Source organism: Eriocheir sinensis, chromosome 23, assembly GCF_024679095.1.
Source record: "Eriocheir sinensis breed Jianghai 21 chromosome 23, ASM2467909v1, whole genome shotgun sequence".
In the NCBI taxonomy this organism is placed as follows: Eukaryota; Metazoa; Arthropoda; class Malacostraca; order Decapoda; family Varunidae; genus Eriocheir; species Eriocheir sinensis.
Genome location: NC_066531.1, coordinates 7,876,615 through 7,889,114, shown reverse-complemented (window position 1 = coordinate 7,889,114; position 12,500 = coordinate 7,876,615).

Genomic DNA, 12,500 nt, shown 5'->3' with positions numbered 1-12,500 from the left:
GCGTGTGTGTGTGTGTGGGAAGGTGGGTCAGAATGGCACAGGTGGGTAATATGGACCAGCCCGTTTTCTGTGTGTTTAGCTTCTGGCAGCTATTGATAAGGACTTACTCCTCGGCTCATTAGTCACCAGTAACACCGGGGCAAGTTTGGACGCCGTCGTTTGTTTGTGTGTGAAAAATCCCAGAATATTTTATCACCAGCTGATCTATTGGTAAGGGTATGATAAAATCGTGTTTGTAGGAATACTGTGACTCATAATTTCATGTGTTATTGCACGGTTCTCTGGCGTTACTCTGTGAATGAGTCTGACTACTGAAACATTTTGCTGCACCACCAATGTTCCGCTGGGATTGTTAACATTTTCGTTGCCCTCGGGGCAAAACAGCCCACTTAACAATAATTATTATTTTTTGCTGCTAACTAACTCACAACTTCACTGAACAAAGATAAGGACAAAGTGTTCTCTGTCCCTTTTGTATGAATATTAATTTTATGTTCAGGAAGGTAATGTCACTTTTCATTATTTCGTGAGTTCATGCTGTTTATGCTGCTGAGCCAAAGAACAATTATTTTTGTAATGCATTAAGAACTTTTTGTTCAGAAATGTAATTTCATTTTCACTTGTGAGTAGTTTCATTGGAGTTCATTGGTGTTCATGCTACTGAGCCACAGATTATCTGTTTTTGTAATGGAATATGAACTTTTATGTTCAGGAAGGTAATATATCACTCTTCATTTGTGAGTAGTTTATAAGAATTCATCGTTGTTCATGCTACTGAGCCTAACAACAATTATTTTCTAATGGAATAAGAGCCAGATTATTTTAGTTTTATGTTAAGTAATCTTTCCAGTGTGATTCTCTATCAAAACGTATGTTTTGGCATGTTACCAAGCATTTCCATATGAGGGTCATTTTGCCCCATATGTGAGGTCCGTTTTGCCCCACACATTGTACAAAATGGCCCACCTGTGGCTATTTTATTTTTCTAGTTTTCATGAGTAAGGGATCCAAAGTAGTTCTTCCAAAAAGAGTTTAGTTTGTTTAATGATTAATAAAGATGGCAAAAACACCAACTATATCTGAATAAAGTACAAAATTGCAGCAAAATCTGGAGTATTACCTAGACTCCCAAAGTTACCATCTTATCGATTTTTTGGAAGTTCTCTCTCTCTCTCTCTCTCTCTCTCTCTCTCTCTCTCTCTCTCTCTCTCTCTCTCTCTCTCTCTCTCTCTCTCTCTCTCTCTCTCTCTCTCTCTCTCTCTCTCTCTCTCTCTAAGCTTAAGAGATAAGATCGATGAATTGCAGTGCCTAACTAAAACAGAAGACTTTGATGTAATTGCCATAACAAATATTTATTGACACCGGTAATAAAGACTTCATTAATTTTCTGAATATAATATAGATAACTTTATATTTTTCAATAAAGACCGAGTTAATAGTAGAGGTGGAGGAGTGGCTCTTTACGTCAAAAGTAGCTTACAGCCCGTTGATAAAACACCAGAGGCCAGTACTGTAGAACACGTGAGCGTGAGTACAAATACCGATCAATTAAAAATCAGCATATCCGTCACTTACAGGCCTCCAGGCCAGTCACGCGAGGATGATGAAATAATGTATAGCGTTTTGCAAAGAACTCTCCGAAACAGTGATGCATTGATTTTGGGCGATTTTAATCTACCGCATATAGACTGGCAGACACTCACGGGATCCGAGGGGGAATCGCACAGGATGGATGTTAGACTTCCTTGAAAATAACTGCCTTAGCCAAGTGGTTAGTGAACCAACGCGCGATAGTAATATTCTTGATCTTGTATTAGTAACCCAAGAGAACTTAGTTGACAATGTTAGCGTTGGCGAACTCGTCGGATCATGCGATCATAGACTGGTGCGTCTCGACAAAGAGCTCAAACAAGGATTGCAGAGAATAAGGTATTGGTTTCCAATTTGAAAAGAGCGGATTTTGAACAATAAGACAGTCATTAACGAACTTTCAATTAGTATCCAACATCGACGTCGAAGAATCTTGGCAAAACTTTAAAGCTCGATTACTAACTGAACAAAATAAATCCGTGCAATCTTGTGAAAAGCGCCGAAAAGTTGAAAATCCTCCGCGGTTTAATAATGAAATCATATTTGCTCTCCAAAAGAGGAGCTTGTTATATAGGCAAAAGAAAACCGATAACTCTACCGAAAATAGTACACGGTACTACGAAGCAAGACAACACGTTAAATGTTTAATCAAACAGACGAAACGGAGGTACGAAGTAAACATTGCGGTAAATTGCAAGTCAGATCCTAAAAGTTTTTTTTAGATATGTAAACAAGAAAAAAGAGATTCGAAGTGGGATTGGCTCATTAACAGATAATTCCGGCAATATCGTGACAGACAGCCAACGCATAGCGAACACGTTAAATTCTTATTCCGCCTTGGTTTTTATTAGTAGTTCTACCGATACTGCTGCTGTTCCTAACACTATTGAAAATCCCAGTCATTCCCTCCCTGACTTTGAAATCAGTACAGATGACGTTCTCAAGGCGCTGCAGTCACTTAAAACTAACAAAAGTCCAGGACTTGATAAAATATATCCAAAATTACTTTAAGAAATATCAAGATCGATACTCAGACCTTTAACAATGCTGTTTAATATGTCTTTGCACCATGGTATCGCTCCTAGTGATTGGAAAATGGCTAACGTAACACCCTTTTTCAAAAAAGGCGACCGAAAATCACCGGATAAATACAGGCCAATTAGCTTAACTTAAATCATTGGTAAATTATTTGAGACAATTATTCGAGATAAAGTAGTTAACTACCTAGGGTGTAATTCGGTAATCCTGGACTCGCAACATGGTTTCCGTCAAGATCAAGAGAATATACCAGGTCTTCTCAACCTCGTACCAAAATTCTCATATTCTGCGCATTGACGTCACCTGCAGCCTCTCAGTCTGCTTCGACTAAAACCTACCCACCAGTCTTCACCTGACCACAGGTGTAAAAGCATCCCGTGTGCTCCATTTTCTTTGATTTCGATGGGTGACTTTAGTATTTAGGATTAAGGAACTGAAGCAGTCACAGAATTAATGGGTAACTAGGGGTAAGAAAAGACTGGGTAAAAGAGGATAAGGTGATGCAGAGGGTGTCAGGGTGGACAGGAGAACTGTTCAATAGAAGATGATTCCGGCGAGTAAGAATATGTCAAAAATACTAGGATAAGAAGGTTCATTACACACACACACACACACACACACACACACACACACACACACACACACACACACACACACACACACACACACACACACACACACACACACACACACACACACACACACACACACACCATGAAATATCTCGTTTTCCTTATTATTCTCCGCCTGCTCTGTATCATACGGCTGATGACGTCAAAACCTGCGCGTGAAAAGACCTGTCTATTCTCTTGATCTTGATTTCCGTAACAACAGATCTTGTTTGTCGAATCTATTAACGTTCTATAACGAGCTTTTTGCAGTCTATGATGTTTATAAATCACTTGATATTATTTATTTAGACTTCCAGAAGGCGTGTGATAAAGTCCCACACTGCAAGTTGCTTCATAAAATCAAGGAAATAGGTATCGGGGGTAAGCTTCACGAATGGATCAAGCACTGGCTAAGCAATAGAAAGCAAAGAGTTGTAATAAATGGAGTGACCTCTGAGTGGATGCCAGTCACTAGTGGTGTCCCCCAAGGCTCTGTCCTGGGACCCGTTCTCTTCATCATTTACATCAACGACATTAACCTTGGTCTCAATAATTTCATTAGTAAATTTGCGGGCGACACGAAAATCGGCAATGCGGTACTTACGGAATGTGACAGGCGGAGCCTACAAGAAGATTTGCGTAAAATATCAGATTGGTCAGTAAAATGGGAAATGCCTTTTAATATAAACAAGTGCCAGATTCTGCAGGTTGGATCTAGAAATATAAAGAAGGACTATGAAATGTGCGGCGTTAAAGTTAAAGGCGTTCACTCGGTCAAAGATCTTGGCGTCACAGTCGCGTCTAACCTCAAGTTTTCCCAGCAGTGCAACGAGTCCGTTAAAAAAAGCAAACAGGATGATCGGTTTGATTAAAAGGTTTGATTAAGAGGAGAGGGCTAAAAATGATGTCCGCTGTATGTATAATAGTGAATAAGGAATTGACGCAGTGAGTAAAGGATGGACAGGCATAGATAGACATGTGGATATGGAAATAGTATAGGTGTGGATGGAGGGATGGATTAAAGGATTAGTAAGGAAACAGATGTTTGTAAACTGAGCGAATGTGATTTGGTGTTGTAATGTGAGTGCTTAGGTGTGTCACCGTGTGTGTGTAATTCAGCTCTTGGTCTGCTGCGGGTCAGACAGCCAGCCGTTCCCCTACGAAAGAGCACAGAGCTCGTAATACCGATCTTTGGGTAGGACTGAGACAACTCACACACAACACACCGCTACAACGAGGTCACAGCTCCTTGCCTGACGTCGCGTACCTACTCACTGCTAGGTGAACAGGGGCTACACGTGAAAGAAGATAAACCCAACTTATCTTCACCCGGCCGGGGAATTGAACCCCGGTCCTTCTGGTTGTGAGGCAGACGCTCTATCCACTGAGCTACAGGGCCGTGTGTGTGTGTATGTGTGTGTGTGTGTGTGTGTGTGTGTGTGTGTGTGTGTGTGTGTGTGTGTGTGGTGGTAGTGGTGGTGGTGGTGGTGGTGGTGGTGGTGGTGGTGGTGGTGGTGATGGTGGTGGTGGTGGTGATGGTGGTGGTGGTGGTGATGGTGGTGGTAATGATGGTGGTGGTGGTGGTGGTGGGAGGGGGAGTACACGGAACAAGGAAAGATGTCGAGGTGGGTGTGTTTATGGAAGTGGACGGACGGAGAGAAAGGGGGAAAGAAAGAAAGAAAGAAAGAAAAACAATCATTGTATTACTGCCAGGATCTGCGTAAACAGTCTGACATTTATAGGAAAAAGCGCAAGTAACCGAGACACCAAGAACACCTGAATCAAATAACTGTATCTGGCACTGAGTAGGTTATGCATCCCTCGGCGCAGTGGTTAACTTCCCTGACTACAAATCTGCGGGCCAGGGTTCGAGTCCCCGCCTTGGCAGTCGGAGTGCAGCCCACTCAGCTGTTCATCCTCCTCTTCGGGGTGGTCGATGAATGAATATCTGGGGAAAGCTGGGGAAGGCAGGATGTGGAAACCCGGATGTTACACTGGCCCGTGTCGGGGTAATGGATTCTTATCCACCACAGGTTCAGAGGACCAACGGGACGGAGATGAGCACCGCCGCCACGCGCAGCTGCAGGGTGTGCTTCAACTCTACCTTTTGTTGATTAGGTCCACCTGGGTCACTTTTTTTTTCTCTTGTACCGCCATTACATAATGCATAAAGACTCCCTCGAATCAGTACTCGAATGAATTAATGATTCAAATGCTCCAAGGATTTAGATTTTACAGCAGAGAACAATTAAAAACCTTAACTTACACTCTTTTTAAAGGCGTAGGCTTGGAGGAGATGCAAATGGGGTTTCTGAATAGGTTAAAGGGATTGGCAAGGGAGTTCCTGATGAAACACGTATATATATATAAAAAATACACAGAGAAAAGGACAAACAACAACGGATACATATTAGATGAATTTAGGTTGAGGAAAGAAATGGCTAAGAACTACTTCACGACCAGGTGGTGGTAGGTGAATGGAACACAAGGGGCAGACAGCACTGAAAGATTTCAGTAGAGGTTAGACACATTTATGGCCGGGAAGGGTGCTCGGTGAATCAACTACTCCCAGGAGGCGCCGTGTGTACGCCGACTGGCCTCCTGTGGTCTGCATGTATCCCTATGCTCCCTCCTGTACATAGTGGTCCTGACGACGGCTTCGCACACTTCGGAGCTTTTTTCTCCCTATAGTCATCTTGCGCAGGCTTAGCCTAGAGGCCCCCCCTCCCCCTTCCCTAAGGTAACAGTGAGTGGGTCTTCTTGGTTAGTTTGGTGTAAAGTGACTAAAGAGACCTCAGCATCGCAGTGATTTGCGCCCTTAAAGGTCTGCCATTCAGCTCTAGACTCGGGACCATGCAATGTCAACTCCGAGCTACACAAAACGGCGTGTCCGAAACCGAGGTGACGTGTTGAATGGAACGCCTATACGCGTGTATCCACTACCTGGACCAATGGCAAACAAAACCCACTACGAGCTCCTGGGCGTGAAGCCCGAGGCCACCCTGCAGGAGGTCAAGAAAGCCTACCACCGCCTCGCCCTCAAGATTCACCCTGACAAGAACCCGAATGACGCGAACGCCAAGACAAAATTCCAGCAGCTGCAGCAGGTGATGGAGACGCTCTCCGACCCCGACTCACGGGCCCGATACGACGCACGGATAAGGAGCACGGCCAGTCAGGCCAAGGCTCCGGGGAGGAAGCCTTCCTACTCGGCCTCTTCTTCGGCTTCCTCCTCCTCGTACGCGTCCTCCTCCTACCACTCCTCCTCCTCCTCCTCCTCCTCTGCAGGCTTCTTTTCAACACCGAAATCTAAATCAAAATCATAAATAAAGAGAAAAGAAACAACGAGACTGAAGTAGGCTCGACGGCCTACATGTGGCACCTCCTATTTCCCTTCAGATATAAGACGATCGCAATAGACAACACCTCGCCCAAGGAGAAGAAGGCCAGGAAGAGGAAGCGGTACCGGCAAAACAAGAAGAAGGCGGCGTCGTTTCACTAAGAAGGGACGCCGGGACGGCAGGCAGGAGTGAGGCGTCAGGAAGGCTTTTGAGCCTACATCATTCCATCAGTTCTCTCTTCTTCCTTTCCTACTGACTCATTCATGTGTTTCCCAGCTCCATCTCTTCCCAAAGTCAGACCCAGTATATACTTTCCCTGTGTCGGAGTATTCATTATGTGTTCCTTCTATTACGATATCCTTTTATTACTGTTATTGGGACTATCTTACAATAAAGCAACTTATTTATATTACTTCTTTTTTTTCCATTGTTTTTCTTGGGTTGTGTAGTGCGCTGATGCTTCGTGTGTCCCAGTGAGCGCTGTGGCTGCTTCCCTTCATATTCCGAAGCCGTGTTGTGCCGATGTCTGGTCATGTATCAGTTCTCTCAAGGAAGCGTCTTAGTCTGTCGTCAACTATCCTTCACTCTTTTCCCTTGCACTTTTAATTTTCTTTCTCCTACTTTTCCTCCTGTTCCATGTTTAGTGACTCCTGTTAGCCGTAGGATGTCTTGAGTTACCATGACTTGCAACATTTTAATTTCCTTCCATCTGCCTATCGCTCTGATCAGTATTGCTGGTACTGTTCTTCTTGTTCTATTCATCTCCACCCTATTCCTCACCTTCCCACTCATCTTCCCTGCACGCATGAATGGCGGTGTTGTTGTCCTCGTATCCTCACCTCGAGTCAGCTCGAAGAGGAGGAGGAAGAGAATTTTGAGGCCTGAAACTATGTGAGATGACGTGGGAAGGAAAGTGAAAAAAAAACATGACTGGTCTGGAGTGGGAATGGAGTGAAGTGAGGATGAAGGGAGTGGGAAGTGAAAAATAATGAGAGGAATGTCTAGAATGAAGTGAAACAAAGAACAGATGAGGAGGACGGTATAAGGAAGAAATGAGTAGTAAGAGAAGTGTGAGAGGAGAGTGAAGTGAGTGGCAGAAACAAGAAAAAGATGATACTAGGACAGACTCAGAAGAAAGGAACACGAGAGAACTAAAGGAGAGGAACGTCAATAAGATGATGAAACATGAACGAAGTGAAGGCTGGGAGAGGAGGGTGTGCAGGAGGCGAGAGGAAGGAGGCGTGGGTGTGACGGAGTGAGAGACAAGGAGGTGACGTGAGATGTGACGGGAATGAGAATTAGATGATCCGAGAGTGAGAGATGAGTGGGAGATAAAAGATGACGAGACGAGATGAGATGAGCAATTTTATCTCTCAAAAGACGGAGTTGTATTAATCACTTTGAAACACACACACACACACACACACACACACACACACACACACACACACACACACACACAAACACCACCTTTTCCTCCTCCTATTCCTCGTCCTCCTCACTGCCCGCCTCCTTCTCCCTCTTCTCCTCCAAGACACCAAACATAATATTAAACCACCCTGAGACCACCACCTTCCACCTCCTCTCTCCCCCTTTCCCCCACCATTCACCTGGATTGGAGAGTGCCGGAGGGAAGAGGGGAGAGAGGGAGAGGGAGAGGGGTGCAAGACATCATTAGAGAGAGTAGCCGTTTCTCACACGCCGTGGTTTGTGTCCCGCGAACAGTGATCTGACCACGACGCAGATTAACCAAGGCCTCTTAGGAGAGAGCCTTAGCTTCATAACAGGGTCAAGAGGGCCGGGGGGGGGGCTAGGAGCACAGGAAGGAAGGAAGGAAGGGTGAAGGAGGCTGTTAGATGGTGAGGGTGTAGGAAGAAGAGGAGAAGGATGGAAGAGATGATAAGAGGAGGAAAATATAAGATGAGGGGAAGAGGATAACAGGAGGATGAAGAAAGGGGTAACGAGACAGTGTGAAAGAGGGAGAAGATGTAGGAGAAAGAGAAAGAAGGGGAGGAGGAGAGCTGAGGAAAGGAGGAGGAAGTGGAGGAGGAGTGGAAGAAGAAGGGGGCGAGAGGAAGATGAACAAGAAAAAGGATGAGCAACGGAATTAAGAAGAAGGGAGAGAAGCAGAAAGGGAAAGAAGAGGAGTAGAAAAAAAGAGGAAGAGGAGGAGAAGGAGGAAGTGGAGGAGGAAAAAGAAAGGCAAGGAGGAAAGCAGACGAAGTATAGAAAAACATGAAGAACGGGGAAGGAATTAAGCAAAAGAAGGCAGGAGGGGGTGATGTGTGTGTGTGTGTGTGTGTGTGTGTGTGTGAGAGAGAGAGAGAGAGAGAGAGAGAGAGAGAGAAGGAGAGAAGGAGGAGGAGGAGGAGGAGGAAGGTGACTTTAGGTAGGTTGCCACACGCGCACTTTTTGGGCACGACGTGGCACGAGGTGAGTGCGCGCCACACCGCGAGTAGAAACAGTACAGAAACAGAGACGTCGGGTACATTGCGCGCAAGGGTGTGGCGATGTGGCACGAGGTGAGCCCGATCTGGGCACGAGGTGTTGCGAGACGTGACACGAGGTGATCACGACGTGGGCACGAGGTCATCGCGACGTGCACACGAGGTGTGGCCCAACCCGACGACCCGTTTTGAGGGGTCGCACAGGCATTTTAATTAATTACGAGGTTGTTGCCGATGTACTGTCACGATATGTCACGGGGTGTTGTGAGGATGCGTCCAATATTTGCAGCGCCTCCCAAGCGGTATATAAAGGGTGGGGAATGATGATCAAGTCACTCAAAGCTAGACTGGCAAGCAGGGAAGATGGAGGAAGAAAACTACAGACAAGAGGCTCAAGTACTGATGGCAGGAATCCTGATGGTGGCTGCTGCATTGCTGCTGCGAAGAAGACGTCTACAGCAACCTCCCGTGCCACCCCAGCCACGAGCAAGAAGACCCAGAACAATATGGTGCCGTGAATGGCTTACGAGACGATCGATGCATGGCGATTTTCACCACCTGCTGCAGGAGCTCAACCGAGAAGACACCAAGGGCTACAAGAACTTCCTCCGCATCAAACCTGAACTTTTCGGAGAGATGGTGGACCGGCTTACTCCAATCCTCGCCAAAAAAGCCACCAGAATGAGAGAGCCCCTGTCAGTGGGGTTGAAGTTGGCTGTCACCCTCCGATTCCTGGCATCCGGCGATTCATATACGAGTCTGCAATACAGCTTCAGGGTCTCCAAAACCGCCATCTGTAGATTCGTACCTAAAGTCTGCCAGGCCATAATTGACATATACAAACCTGAGGTGCTCAAGTGCCCAAGAACTCCAGAAGAATGGAATCAAGTTGCCGAAGGATTCTCAAAGAGGTGGAACTATCACAAGTGTGGAGGTGGTCTGGATGGCAAGCATGTTCGAGTGAAGAAGCCCTGGCATGCAGGATCACTGTTCTTCAATTACAAGAAGTTCCACAGCATTGTCCTCATGGCCGTCGCAGATGCAAACTACAAGTTCCTGTACGTCGACGTAGGTGCTGAAGGAAGTGCTGGTGATGGAGGAACTTGGTTCAAGTGCACCCTTCACGATGCCATCGCGCAGAAACGAGTGGGATTTCCAGAGCACAGCTTCCTGCCGAGTGACGACACGCCAATCCCATTCCACATTGTTGCTGATGATGCCTTCGCCCTCAAGACCTGGCTTATGAAACCTTACTCACATCAATCCCAGGTATACGAAGAAAAAATCTTCAGCTACAGGTTGTCTCGCGCCCGTCGTGTGGTGGAAAATGCTTTCGGTCTCCTGCAGTCACGATTTAGAGTCTTCGGCACTACCATGCTACAACGACCTGCAGTTGTCAAAATTGTCACCATGTGTGGGTGTGTGATGCACAACCTGATATTGGACCGCTACTCAAATTTTCATCCCCAAGAAGTCGACTGCGAAGATGGTGACCATAACGTGATTGATGGATCGTGGAGGAACATACCAAATCTGATGCAACGCCTCCAAACTCGACGGGGAACAAATCCAACGAGAGAAGCAAAGGCCGTCCGAGACTACCTGGCTTTGTACTATGCATCAGAAGCAGGCGCAGTTCCCTGGCAAGAAAGGATGGTATATCCAAGAGGACGACCAGCAGACGAACAAAGGATGGAGCAATAATTAAATAAATAAATAATATATATATATATATATATATATATATATATATATATATATATATATATATATATATATATATATATATATATATATATATATATATATATATATATATATTATGGGGACAGTACCTTTTCCATGTGTGATTCTCTGATTTAATTTTCCAAGTGTTTTACCTTTTACCAGTTATTATTTCAATACCTTATTTATATATTCAGTTATTATTTTCCAAGTTCTTTATTACCAACTCTTCATTATTCCCTTTTATCTGTTATCATTTCAAATCCTCAATTTTCAATCCATTTCTTAACTTCCCAAGTTTTAGTATATTTTTTTTCTCTTTTACCATTTATGTCCCAATTATTTATATTCAGTTTGTAGTTTATAATTTTTTTTTACAGGTAAAAGGAAACATTAAAAAAGTGTTTTTAATGTCTCCTTTTACCAGTTATTATTTTATATCCATACTTATATTATAAATGAAAAGGGAAAAAATATAGTTGTTTTTTTCATATTTATTTCATACATTTTAACATATTTTTATATGCAATACATTTTTATTTTGTTTACATTTACTCGTCGCTATCCTCCGCCTCGTAGCCCTTCGGCGTCTCGATCATGGGGGACATTATGGCCTTTTTCGCCGGCGATTTCGTCTTCTGGCCCTGGAGTTTGGTGGTCGTACTTGTGTGCTGCAGGGTCTTGACGGGGGACGGTGAACAGCCGAGTATAGATTCCCACTGTATTGGGGTGGGCACCTGCTGCTGCTGTGGCTGCTGAGGGAACTGTTGCTGTTCTGATTGTTGAGGCTGGTATTGTTGTTGAGGCTGTTGGTACTGTTGTTGTTGAGGCTGTTGGTACTGTTGTTGTTGGTATTGGGGATGTGGCTGCTGGTACTGGGTCTGTTGGTACTGCGGCTGATGATAGACTGGAGGAGGAGGAGGAGGAGCAGGAGCAAGAGTAGGCGGTGCAGGAGGCTGCCACAGGTGCGATGGGCTCGCAACTCCTAGTGGCATGGGCACAGAATCCAGCAACCTCCTCGGGTCTTTAATAGCACTCCTGGCCATCACTGGTTCCTCCATGAGGCTGATCATGTACGCGATCTTGGAGAAGAGTACTCCATGATGCATGAGGGAAACCTTCTTCAGGCGAGTGTACATAAATTCAACAAACTGCCGGATGTCAGCGTCAGGTCCCTCGACTGGTGGTTTACGTGTAGCTAGCAGCTGTGCACTCTGGAGTAGTTCTTGGATGGCACTGCTCTCCTGGGTAGATTTGGTGGATCGTGGGCTGGATAGTTCCTCCTCCTGCCGTTCCTTCTTCCTCTTCCTCCTGGCAATTGAGTGGGCCGATAGAACAGACTCATGGCTGGAGGAATCTTGATCGTCACCTTGTCTGCCGAAGTCATCACTAGGGTGCGTACTTTCGTGGGCGATGTGACCTGCCAGGAAGCCCCAAACCTCGACGATCTTCTGCTCCCTCTGCGTCCTCGGCCTAGCTGCTGATCCACTCTTGCTCTCCCTCTTCTCGATTTTCCCAAAATCTGTTCTCTTCTTGTCCACCACCTTCTTCACCTTCCAGAGGCTCTCCTTCCACGCCGGATTCAGCCACTTCTCGTTCCGCTTATCGTAGAGCTCTGGATGCAACTGGACGTAGTTTGCTATCTCCCTCAGTTGGTCGTCGTTGAAGGGGTAGTCCTGAACGTCTTTCTTGGATGGCCGAGTGCGTTTCCTGGAGAGCCCAGCAACAGGTTGTACCTTCACCACTTC